The sequence below is a fragment of the Ahaetulla prasina genome, chromosome 3, assembly GCF_028640845.1.
Source record: "Ahaetulla prasina isolate Xishuangbanna chromosome 3, ASM2864084v1, whole genome shotgun sequence".
NCBI lineage: Eukaryota > Metazoa > Chordata > Lepidosauria > Squamata > Colubridae > Ahaetulla > Ahaetulla prasina.
The window spans coordinates 199,088,614-199,099,785 of NC_080541.1; positions in this window are offsets into that span (position 1 = coordinate 199,088,614).

Here is an 11,172-nt window from a genome sequence, read left to right on the forward strand (position 1 = left end):
CCATCAGGAAGGCTCTGGCTCCCAAAAATAAGGCTGAGTTACAGGCATTTTTGGGGCTTGTGAATTTTTACGTGGTCTTCTTGCGAAATAAGGCAACAGTAGCAGAGCCGCTGCACAAGTTATTAGCAAAAAAGACTGTTTGGTCGTGGGGCAAGGCTGAGGCTAGGGCATTCGAGGGTGTTAAGAACCTATTGTCCAGTGATAGCCTGCTAATCCAATACAATGGGACATTGCCACTAGTGCTAGTCTGCGATGCGTCACCCTACGGGGTAGGGGCTGTCCTCAGCCATAGGTTACCGAATGGATCGGAAGCCCCCATCGCATATTTTTCCTGTACAATGTCAGCAGCAGAAAGAAACTACAGTCAGCTAGATAGAGAGGCCCTAGCCATAGTTTCGGGAGTTAAAAAATTCCACGAATACTTATTTAGGCGACAATTCGAAATAGTGACAGACCACAGACCACTATTGGGACTTCTGGCAGGGGACCGTCCAATTCCGGTTGCATTATCACCCAGAATGACCCGTTGGACTATTTTCCTGGCAGCGTACTCGTACAAATTGTCCCATCGTCCAGGAAAGGATTTAGGACACGCAGACGCTTTGAGTAGATGCCCCTTGCCAGAGACGATCGAAGACCCGACCCCGGGGGCACCCATCCTGCTAATTGACTCTCTAGACTCCGGCCCGGTCACTTCTAAGGAAGTGACTAGAGCATCATACAGAGACGTTATTATAAGGACTGTAATCGGATGGGTACAGAGGGGATGGCCAAATACACCGGGAGATCGCTTCAAGGACTTTACAAAAAAACGATCGGAACTGTCGGTGCAAGGGGGTTGTCTGTTATGGGGGGATAGAGTGGTTATTCCAGAGAAACTGCGAGAAAATGTGTTGGAACTGTTACATGAGGGGCACCCGGGAATTGTCAGGATGAAAAGCCTGGCAAGGAGTTATGTGTGGTGGCCACAAATGGATAAAGATATTAGCGATAGGGTAGGAAAATGCCAGGCCTGCCAAGAGTCAAGGCCACTACCCCCAACAGCCCCCATAAGAGAGTGGGAGAAACCCCAGGGTCCTTGGTCCAGGATCCATATAGATTTTGCCGGGCCATTCCATGGGCAAACCTTTTTAATCGTGGTAGACGCATTTTCAAAGTGGTTAGAAATTCTGCTCATGAAATCCACAACAGCCGAAGCTGTAATTACAACGTTGTGGCACCTTTTTGTAACACACGGGTTGCCGGACACTCTGGTGTCCGACAACGGCCTGCAATTCACGGCTACCCAATTCGAAGGGTACTTAGCAGAAGAGGGCATCCGACATGTCCTCTTGGCGCCTTTCTACCCGGCGACGAACGGACTTGCAGAAAGATTCGTTCGGAGTGCCAAGGAAGCGCTATCTAGAATCACCCCCGGTGATTGGCAAGCCAAAATCGACACCTTTCTAGCGGTACAACACAGGACCCCCTGTGTAGCCACAGGGCGCAGCCCATCCGAACTATTAATGGGTCGGAAACTAAGGTGTCCCTTAGATCGATTGAACCCTACATATTCCCCTGACAAGTACCAAGGCATCCACGAAAAAACCAGGGAAATGACAATGGGTGATTTGGTGTGGGCACATAACTATAGTGAAGGCCCAGCATGGCTTAAAGGAACAATCACTGGGGTAACTGGCCCAAAATCATACATAGTGGACCTGGGGGATGGCAGAGTATGGAGGCGCCACATAGATCAACTACGGAGAAGGGTACAAAACAAACCAGAAACCGCGCAACCAGACTCTGACTACCCAATATTTGAACCAACAGCTAACTTAAACCCGCGGCGATCGGAGGACTTATCTGAACTTGAAGAAGTCCAGCGACGCCAACCGGCTCCTCCTGAAGACTGCAGGGACGACTCTGCAAGTAATCCAGGGCCGGAGGGCCTAGAGGAGGAGCTGGGAGGAACAAACAGTCCCTCCGACCAGCTCGACTCACTCCCAGGGAATGAATTGCGCAGGTCAGAAAGAGTTAGGAGACGCCCTGTCTACCTGCGTGACTACGTGGAAAAATAACATGCAAATTCCATGCAAAGAAGTGGCTCAATGCGTTCTGGGAGGGGAAGAGTGTTATGTATTTAAACTTTAGGAGGGAAGTTTGGGCGGGAACAAGCACGTTGCTGATTGGCTGATGCCTCAGCCAAAATAGTATTTAAAGAGGGGTTTTTGCTGTTGGTCTTTCGCTGGGTCACAATAAACTAAAGAGCTGTTGTCACTCGTGTGGTCTCCTGCCTCGTTATTGCCCAAACATAACACATAGGACATAAGGGACCTTTGAGATTATTTAGTCCAACTGCCTGCTCAGTGCAGAAACCCACTATTACACCATTGCTGGCAAAAGTTTGCCCAGATTCTTTTTATACAGAAGAAGGAGGTGTATAAAAAGGTACAACCTCCTAAGATCATTTGTTCTATTGTTAACTCCATACCATTGGGGGTTCTTTTTCTATGTCCAACCAAACCTTGTAATGTAAAGCATTGTTTCTTCTGGTCTTCTGTTAAGACCTGTGGATAATTCTGCCCATTCTTAACGTAATATAACATCCCTTTAGATCAGGGGTGAAATGCTCCCAGTTCGCACCGGTTCTCCCGATTAGGTAGTGATGGCAGCTGCTGGTTCGGAGGACCGGTAGCAAAAATCCCTGGCCCCGCCCCCCCGCCTCTGCTGAGCCGCACCATCAGCAGAGGATTTTTTTTTTACTTTTAAAAGTTTTTCTTCAGCCGAAACATGCCTTTAAAAGTAAAGAAAAAAAACCTCTGATGATCGCGGGGCTGAGCAGAGATCATCAGAACACTTTAAAAGTTTTTTTTAAAAAAAACCTCTTCAGCCAAAGTGGAGAAAAAGGAAAGGGGGGGGCTTTAAAAGGCTCCTCTGGCTATCCCAGCTGAGTTCCTTATCACCAGAACCTTCAAAAACATGTTTTCTACATTCTAAAACAATTATTTTAAGAGGTTCTGGGCTGCTATGAAGGAACTTCAGCTGAGATCGTCAGAGGAGCTGACTTTAAAACTTTTTTTCCTCTGGCGATCCCAGAGGAGTTTCCTGGTCCTAGCAGGCTTTTAAACTCACTTTTTAACAGCCCCCACTTACAAGAGCCCCCACCCATGCCCAGCCAATTCCCCCTTCTCACTTATCTATAATTACTGCATACTGCTCCTTTCGGGCTGGCAACACAATACTTACTTCAGCTACTGATTACAGCCTGCTTTGACTTCCTGCTTTGCTAAATGAGGAACTCTGGGATTTGAAGTCCACAAACCTAAAGCTACTAAAGTTAGAGACCCCCTGATCTAAAAAAATAAATAAAAATAATAAAATAAAATATTTGTGCAGCTTTCTGAAATTTGGTGTGTTTCTGTAGTGTTTCACTCTAACTACACAAACACAAAATCTCACAAAGCTGTATGTGGCATTTTGTGTGTGTGTGAATCAGTTGTGTTGTGTGTGTGTAAAGTGTGAAAGTATGAGTTTCCTGCTTGTTGCAGGGGCCATTTTGGGTGAAGTGCAGCTGCTTTTACATTGTGTGTGAGTCAGTTGTGTTGTGTTGTGTTGTGTTGTGTTTGTGTAAAGTGTGAAAGTTGGTTTTTGGTACCTCTTATAGTTTTGTATACTTTATTATTTTTATTATTTATTGTTATTGGCCACGCCCACCCAGTCATCCGACCACCAAGCCACGCCCTCCAATTAAGTCATGCCCACAGAACCGGTAGGAAAAATGTTTAGATTTCACCCCTGCTTTAGATACTTGAAGTTAGGTATTTTGGTTCCTTAAACATTCTTTTCCTCCACAGTAAGCATACTCAATGCTTCCAACTATTCTTCATTATAAAAAAAAAAATTCAGCCTCATTATCATCTTGTTTCTGGCTCAATGTGATGGGTACTATGAGCAGCATTAAGCTTCCAATACTTAAGTTAGCATCTTTTCTTTTAAACAAGCTCTGATCTTTGAGTGTCTAACTTAACAGCCCTTCATTATGCGTATGAGAAAAGAAAGAGCGAACACTGCATTATCAACATGATAGGATCATATAGCAAAATAAAAATAGTGCAGATAAGACCGCAGAGTAGCCAGTTTCAGGCAGGCCCTATCAAAAATCCCCAACACCAACATTTAACCATAGCCAACTAAGAGAACTCATACTATAAAACTAATTATTGTGAGGATGAAGGTTCATTCTCTGAGCTTGTGAGTTGGTTCTGTTACCAGGCTAGGTAGCATCTTCAGCGGAGTTTAGGGAAATTATTGTAAATGAACAAGAAAAGCAGCATATCTTCACATCGTAAGGAATCTATGATCATAAAACCCTCCTGACACCTCCTCTGCCTCTGGGCTGAGAAGCATAAAAATATGAAGGTAGCGTTTCCCAAGCTTAGAGAAAGATTTGTTCTTTCCAGGTTCAAGTGATATCTCCTGCTTCATCACTATAGCTTTGTTCCCAGGGCCTAGGAAAAATTTGAGGGCTTCACAAACAAAAGGCAGTATTAGAATGGTGTGACGATGAGGTATTAGAACCATCACTCAAAGCATGGTAATGCTGGGCACATTCTCCCAATTTCTATTCTGGGGGACGGGGGGGGAGTGAGAAAAAAGACATTGGGGCAGTTTGGGTGGAAAGATAGAACTGAGGGAAGCTTAGAGTCCTAACCCTAGAAAAACCTGCGTCAGACTGACACATTTATTAATATATATTTAGTGCCAGGGAAAGCAAGTCTTGGCAGATTATAGATACATTGTAAAATGTAAAATGTAAGTTACGAGGAATCTACTAGGAGGAGAGTTTAAAAAAAACAGAAATCTAATTTAAGGGAACTTGTTTATAATCCATTTTATGTTCCTTAATAAAACTTAATGTGATTCTATATTGAATGTTTAAAAAGTGGTTGTACTGTTCTATTTCTTCTCTACCTATCATATTATGTTAAATATAAATCTATAAAATATTGGAGAAAGGGGAAAAAAAGACTTTCAAATAAATAATAATTTGGCTGGAAAGAAATGTGAATACATGCTTTAGAAATTTAAATTGGATTGTTTTAATTTTGAAAGAAAAAAAGAATCCCACAACTGTCTTCCCTTTTTAGCTGACTAATGTTCCTTATAGCCCTACTTTGTTAGTGAAAACATAAAAACAAAACCAGATTATGGGCTTCATGCGATAATCATAGGGCCTTCCTATGCATATACCAATCACAGTAAGGATAGCAACTAGTCAATAGAGGCCAATGATTGGAGTGGGAAATATTTTCCTTTCTACATACCCAAGATATATTTCTCGTTGTACTTTGCATCCCTTAAAAGAAAAGATAAAAATTGCAACTTTTCTTTCTTACATGACTACTTTAGGTGCCTGTTGTCTTAAGCAGAAAAAGCAAAAAAAGCTAATTGTTCTCCAAACAAGAAGGATCATAACAACATGAAACAAGTTTGAAATTCTGGGCAAAGGGAAAGTTGTAACTTGTTTTTGTGAGCAAGAGCATTGCTTCCATAGTCACACTGGAAAGGTACTGATACGAATAACAAGGGAAGAAGATACCCGTGGCCACTTGAAAGACAAAGCCAGTTTAAAGGTAAAAAGCCAGAAGAAATAGAACAGGAGAGACCCTTCCATTCCTAACTGAAGTCAACCTTTGAGCAGAAAGAGTGGAAAACAAAGAGGTCAGCTTATAGTCTTCATTATTTTTCAACTTTAAATAATAAAAGTCACATATAGATCAGTATATATAAAACGGGTAACATTGGTCGTTCTTAGTCATGCATTATAAGACCAAGATCAGTATTATTTTGTAAGTAGGCCTGAGCTTAATTTCCCAGAAGATCAGTTCAAAATATAGTGCTGCCTAAAGCAGCATAGCACACCTGCAGTCAACCACCAGTAGCTTAGGAACATGTAAGTGGCACTCAGGGACAATTACTATTGCCACACAAACACACACCCCAAAACTGCCACCTGAGAAAGTTACTTCATTTGGCTTTATAGCACTGTAATGATGGTCTGGTTCTTCTCATTAATCTTTGGACATGGAGGTGTAATCCTGCCGGTGTCCCTGTTTAAACCCTTGTGACACCCTTTGCTAAAAGCACATCTATAACAATGTTCTCTTACTAGCTCCCTCCAGGTATATTTGCTGTAATTCCAGACCAGCAACTGGCCTTTGGGAATTTCAAATCCTAAGAAGAGGCTTGGATGGAAAAGGAAGACACACACACCCCACCCCCATCTCTCTTTATCTCTCTCTCTTACTTTCTCATAGAAACAGAAAGCTGGAGGCAGCAAAAGACCTAGTTTGAGTTTTGTTTGGTTTGTTTTCTTCTTAATTTATGTATTTATTACTTTATTACTATTATTTATTTAATTAATTTTAATTTTTGTTGGATGATAAATATGTGTTTATTCCAAGCCTGTTTAAACTCAGTTATTGATGATTGACTGAATACCTCTGCTGGAAGTTGCTTCCAAGCCTCATTACTTCACTTACAGTATTTTCTAACATTACTTTTGAACTTCCCTCCTGTCAGCTTGAGGTTATGCCCCTGTGTCCTTGATTTTTGCTTAATACTGAAAATACTGCCTTATCGAACCTTATTCATGCCCTTAATATATTTAAGGATTAATATATTTAAATGCTTTCTCTCTCTCTCTGAGAAACCTAAAAGAAAGGCAAACATAATATGGAAAAAACAAAATTTTGCACTTGGGAGAAAAAAAGAAAGCAATTAAAAACATCTGCTGAGATTCCCAGGAAACCCATTAATTCATCTCGTCCATTAATTAATTAACAAGGAAGCATCTTCTTCATCAGGCCATTGCAATACACAGCAACTCTTCAGCTGGAAAAGTTACAGTGGCCCAACACAGATTAGTCTTGTTATGTAATGAAGCTCTTACGCTGTTAATTCAGAAGTGAAGCAGGGACACCCTTTCCTTGGGAGGTCTTGGGTTTTCGATGAAAAGGATCTTCATTTCATCCCTGTCATATGGGGTGTATTTGGTGGCTAGAACCACATGGATTCCAGCCAAGGCAGATATTGATTGCAACTCATTTAACTCCACTGTGTGACATAAATTGTCAGATCTTAGTTATTTGATCAATCAATGTCCCCTAAACAATTTTGAAAGGCTGGCAGAACACTTTCCAGTTCCCTGTAAGATATTGCATCTGACCAGTGGTGGGATTCAGCCAGTTTGCACCTATTCGGGAGAACCGGTTGTTAACTTTCTAAGCAGTTCGGGGAACCAGTTGTTGGACAAAATCTTATTTTGTTTTGTTTTTTTCACTTTACAGGGCTAATCCTGTAAGGAAGGCAGGAAGGAAAACATTCTGGTGTTGTTTCTAGTGTTTCGGGAGAAGGGCGGTATAGAAATTAAATTATTATATTATAATCTTTATTGCCCTGCTCACAGAAACTGCCTCTCTGGTTAGCCCTTATTACATTGTAACAGCTAAAGTGAAGTGCCCATCAACGTGAGTGACGTTGAGTTGGACACACCCAGTCACATGATCACCAAGCCATGCCTACCCAGCTGGTCATTAGGACAAAGACCTGGTTGTTAAATTATTTGAATCCCACCACTGATCTGGACTAGGTAAATACAGGTGAAATCAGCTTAGGGACTGCGTAGAATACATCAAATCACCTTTGCATGTTTAGGTGAAACTGGAAAGAATCATATACTCTGCCAGAGGTTCCTAGGTCTAACTAAGTTTACAAATCTATCCAGATCAGGGATATCTTTTAGAGCTATGGATTCCTTATATCCCCGTTTTTTAAAATTGATACATGAACAGTGATTTTTAGAGAACGGAAATTTACTCTTTGGTTTTCCAAATTTTTTTTTTTTAAATCTAACAGTTAAAAGGTTTTTCCTTCTCCTCCTTCCTTCATTCCCATTTGGGGGCACAGCAACAGCAATTTGAGGAGAAGGCAAAGCTAGCAAGAAAAAGTTACTCTTTTCCCCACAGTCCCATCTGAAAATTGTTTCCCAAAGTGGTAATTGGATCTGTTGATGGGGTGTTACACATCTCCTCACCCCAAGCAGAATTACATGGAATTTAGGCAGAGAAAATGATGGAAACATTACACATTATGTTTTGAACAAGGATCAAATCTGCAAAGGAACAAATATTCAATTTGATCCAAGCGTGTGTTTGATCATGGTCTTCTGAGCTAGAACTTTAGATTTTGAACTTCATGTGCTTTCCTGCCCTGAATTACAATGCTAAAAGTTTCTTTCTCTATTACTGTATATATATAGTGTGAATAGGTAGCCCAGCATCTTTGCAAGACTAAGCTGACTTAGCAATAGTTTTGTAAACCCATCAAGACAATATTGAAAAGAATAGTAAGGGATTCCTAATGAAGAGGATTGTTATATAAATATTTTGCCTTTTGAGAAATTCAGGGTGTGTGTGGAGGGATAATTAATTCTTACTGAATAAAGGAGGAAATGTGGAGATGTTCCTGTCATTCCACTTGTGTACTATTTCAATCAACTCAAAAGTAGCAAGACAATTACAATAGTATTGTAGGCTGAGCTATCTAATACTATTGAACAATTCTGACAAACTTTCGTTTCAATTTACCAGCTACCAATTTCTTCCATCGTTACATAGACTACATAAAACATCCTGGTGTCCTAGTATCCTATAGAGCTCATAGCAGGAAGCCATTTACATTCATCTAAAATGGGGCTAGGGTTCACAAAAGGAGGGTCCTGTGCTCAGCCTGAAATAGCCAGAAAATGTCTCTTTAATTTCAGCTACTTACTGGTCACTTGACTGAACTTCTGATATAAGATATGCCGAAGCATAAAAGATTTTTCACACTTGAAGCTGTCATTGGATGTTATTGATTTAAGAAAGAAAAAATTACTTTTAGCACTGGTACAGGTAAGAGTAATTCAAGTTTACTTCACTCATTGGTTCGAGACAAGACAAATACAATATCATACATTTTCCCCCTGTGCTGTGGGTAGGTAGAAGTTGGGAAAAGCTCTTATATTACCTGTATAATTTCTTCTTTTAATTCCCAAATTCCTTCCACTTCATATTACTCTATCTTTTTGTTTCCTCTGCCTGTCCCAGCCTACCATCATCTCTTTGCCCACCATCTCTACTTTTCTTTTTAATTTTCTTAATTGTCCTTTTTAATCCAGAATGGGACAACTTGCCACAGCCAACTCACTGCTGACAACTCACCATGGCCAACTCAGTGCAGGACAACTCATCACGGGTGAATTCAACCATTCAATTATTGTCATTCACATTTTATTTTGTCCCTTCTTTTGCATCCTTTCTTTAATTTGATTCTATTCTCCCATTTCTTTCATATTAGTGTAACTCTTGTCCTGTGGAGAGTTGTTCTATGGCAAGTTGGCCATGGTCAATTGGCTGTGGTGAGTTGTCCTACACCAGGGGTCTGCAAACTTGGCTCTTTTAAGACTTGTGGACTTCAACTCCCAGAGTTCCTCAACCAGCTTTGCTGGCTGAGGAACTCTGGGAGTTGAAGTCCACAAGTCTTAAAAGAGCCAAGTTTGCAGATCCCTGTCCTAGACCCTTTTTAATCTGTCTCTTCTATTACATTCCTGTTTTCCTCCTTCCCCCAACACCAACCCAGCATTTTAATCCATATATGCCAATACATTTTATTTTAAATTTCATTTTCAAAAGAAGATGATCGATAATTGGATAAGATGTTGAGAAAGAGTTTGGAATTGATTATAGGTAAAAGAGAGAAAAAAATCCTGTGATCTTAATCTGGAGTGGCTTCTCATTCACACTTTGTTTCTTTTTTTATTAAATTATCTAATTTTTTTAATGGGGGTAAAGCCTACATTGCTTCAGTGTCTAACATTGGGCTCTTGTGAGGAAAAACAGCATTAAAATGTATAAATGAATACAATATGAAGAATGTTTCTAGCTAACCTTTCTCCTGCAAGCAGTAATTTTGGATGGACTTGAAACTTTCCAACATATCCCCCAAATGTGCTTTTTCAGGAGACAACTGGACTTTCTTGAAGATGTTTTGCTTCTCATACAAGAAGCTTCTTCAGCTCTGACAAGATTGTTTACCTCTGACAGGAAATTCCGGTCAAACGACTTCTGACAGGAACATCTTCAAAGAAAAAGCAAGAAAGTTCAGTTGCCTCCTAAAAAGCACCTTTGGGACAACCATGACCTGGATGATTGACAATCTCTACAGACTTTTAGCTATACAATTTGGGATGAACACCCTTTGAATGGTGTGGGAATAGGAATGGATTTCCAGAGGGGGGAAAATGCAGACTACAGGAACTAGGAGCATCACTCAGGTGACCCTGAGGACACAGATAAACCTCCAAGTGTTTCAACAACCCTTGAAAAGGATGCAAATGACCAGCTGTTTGCAAGGAATATAAATCCTTCCATTCCCCAATATCCTGTCAGAGCTGAAGAAACTTCTTGGATGAGAAGTGAAATGTCTTCAAAGAAAAAACAAGTCCAGTTGCTTCCCGAAAAAGCACCTTGGGAACAACCATGATTTGGATGGCTGAGAATCTCTACAGACTTTTCCAACATATGGAAATCTGCACTGAAGACAAAGGCCATATTTTGATATCAAAAATCATGGACTGTGAAATAGTCATATGTTAAATTGCAGTATTTATCAAGTATCTGCTAGTCATTATCTTCCATATCCAAAGCAGCATTACTCAAATAAGAGGAGATGTGAAAAAGAAAGCATTCCAAAAATGCACAGTGTGAACTGAACATAATTTCACTTTATTAATTTACAGCCAGAGGCCAAAAACAGGGGGGGGGGCACATCCTCAGCACCCACAGATTACTGACTGATTTTGTAGAAAGAAACAATAAAATAAAATCAGAAGAAGCAGAAATGGAATGGAGTATTCTGAAACAGAGTACAGCAGGCTGAGCCACTGAATAAGAACACTCTCCACGAAAACATTTTGATATCAGACAAAATCTTGATAAATGAGAGCAATTCTATTTTAACTCCATGGATTGTTTCTACAAATGTAACTGATTTTCATAAGACATATTCCTTCCATAGCAAGGTTTTTTAAAAAAAAAATAGCATTGTCCCAGATACCGAGAATTCTTTGTGAATACAATACAATATAAG